The sequence below is a fragment of the Oratosquilla oratoria genome, chromosome 29 (assembly GCF_046742065.1).
Source record: "Oratosquilla oratoria isolate Oo_2021 chromosome 29, ASM4674206v1, whole genome shotgun sequence".
NCBI classification, from domain to species: domain Eukaryota; kingdom Metazoa; phylum Arthropoda; class Malacostraca; order Stomatopoda; family Squillidae; genus Oratosquilla; species Oratosquilla oratoria.
The window spans coordinates 47,993,336-47,995,835 of NC_134805.1; positions in this window are offsets into that span (position 1 = coordinate 47,993,336).

The window sequence follows — 2,500 nt, forward strand, 5'->3', positions numbered from 1 at the left end:
TTGTGTGTGTGTATGTGTGTGTGTGTGTGTGTGTGTGTGTGTGTGTGTGTGTGTGTGTGTGTGTGTGTGTGTGTGTGTGTGTGTGTGTGTGTGTGTGTGTGTGTGTGTGTGTGTGTGTGTGTGTGTGTGTGTGTGTGTGTGTGTGTGTGTGTGTGTGTGTGTGTGTGTGTGTGTGTGTGTGTGTGTGTGTGTGTGTGTGTGTGTGTGCGTGTGTGTGTGCTTGCACCTGCGTCGTTCCCCTCAACGCTTTCACAGATTTTTTCCGAGTTGCATGACTTTTGATTTCTTCTTCGTTTTTCTTTTTTGTAACCTTTGTCTCGAGATATTCTTTGTGTATGAAATTCGCTCTTTTTTATTAAATATGTATAGAACAAGGAATCCATTTCTTTCCTTCTTTTTCTTTTCCTAATTGTTAATCGTCCAATTGCACTGTTGGTTTTATAACTGTGGGGTAACAATAACACTATGAGAAACAAAGATTTTTTTTCGATATTTTTTCTTCGTTCTTATTTTTTATTTGCACAAGGTATGCAAAGATGGTGTGTGGAACAAGGAGGTCGGAAGGATACAGAAGGAAGGGCAGTGAGTGGTGGGATGAGGAATCAAAGAAGGTTGTAGAAGAGAAGAAGTAAGCATTTAAATGTTGGTTACAAAACAGGACAAGAGAATCATATGAGGGGTACAAAGAAAAGAAAAGAGAAGTAAAGTATAAGGTAAAGGAGGAAAAACCGAGAGTAAGAGTATGACATAAATTTTTAAAGTAATAAAAAGGTGTTTTGGAAAGAAATTATGAGAAGAAGAGGGGGCGAATGAAGTAGAGAAGAAAGGTGCAGATGGAGAGATGATAATGGAGGCAGTAAGAGGAAGATGGGTAGAGTATTTTAGTGAGTTGCTAAATGTGAAAGAGAGTAGGGAGGGAAAGGTGCAGTGGGAAGCGCTAAGAAAATGACGATGATGAATGAGGAAAATGGAGGAGAAATAAAGAAAGATGAGTTGAAGGTAGTTGTTAGGATGATGGGAGCAGGTAAGGCGCCTGGGTTCGATGGGTGTCATACAGAATGTCTAAAAAAGAGAGGTACATTTATGGTGGACTGGCTGGTGAGGCTATTTAACGTTTATTTAAGAGAGTGCAGAGTGCCGGAGGACTGGAGGAGTGCCTGTATAGTTCCACTTTACAAGGGAAAGGGGGGACAAGTGTGAGTGTAGTAGTTTCAGAGGGATCAGTTTGTTAAGTGTAGTTGGGAAGGCTTTTGGGAAGGTTTTGATTGAGAGGATTAGGAGAGGATTACAAGGAGTAATTGGCGAGGAACAGTGGGGGTTTAGGACAGGTAGAGGTTACGTAGATCAGATTTTTTGGTAAGACAAGTATGTGAGAAAGCTTTAGGAAAAGGTTATAATGTTTTTGGGCCGTTATGGACTTGAAAAAATCTTATGACAGGGTAGACAGGAAGAGACCGTGGGAGGTATTGCAGATATATGGGATAGGATGAAAGCTATTAAAAGCAGTCAAGAGTTTTACGAAAGTAGTAGGGCCTGTGTTAGAATCAGAAGTGGAGAGAGTGAGTGGTTTAAGGTAAAGGTGGGACATCGCCAGGGATGTGTTATGTCGCATTGGATGTTCAATTTATACATGAATGGTGTGGTGCGAGAGGTAAAAGCAAGGGTAATGGGTCGGGGATTGGAGATGGTTAAAGAAAACTGAGAAAGGTGAGAGATAAGATAGCTGTTGTTTACTGACGACACTGCGCTTGTGGCAGGATCAGAGGAAGGATTAAGGAAGTTGGTGACGGAGTTTGGGAAGGTATGTGAAAGAAGGAAGTTGAAGATAAATGTTGGTAAAAGTAAGTGAGTATTTAGGGATGTATAATGGAAATGGATAGTTTTAGATACTTAGGTGCGAATGTGGAGGAGTGGAAGTGGAGGTAGAATGTAGATTGAGAGAAGCAATGAAATGCCTTAGGTGATTAAAAAGTATAATGAGAAATAGACATTTGGGAATGGATGCTAATATGAAATGATATGAAGGAGTGATTATACCAACAGCAATGTATGGGGCAGAAACATGAAACATAAGAGAGAAGAGAGGAGGAGACTGAATGTGTTTGAGCTGAGGGTCATGAGAAGTATGATAGGGGTTAATAGGCTGGACAGAGTGAGAAACGAGGTGAGAAGGAGAACGGGAGTGTAAATATAGTGGGAGATAGGATTGATGAAAGAGTATTGGGATGGTTTAGAGACATGGAAAGAATTAGCTAAGAAAGATTGGTAAAAGAAGTGTGGAGAGCAGAGGTGGAAGGAGTGAACATGAGGGGGCGACCAAGGATGAGATGGATGGATGGAGTAAATGGGGTATTGGGAAAGAAGGGAATGTCTGTTGAGAAATGATAGGAGAAGATAGGGATGAATAGAGATTGGTTGTGTATGGATGATGCTGTGATGCACGAAAGGAAGTGGGTAGGGGATGGGTGGTTAGGGAGTATATGTGAAAAATAATTTGACA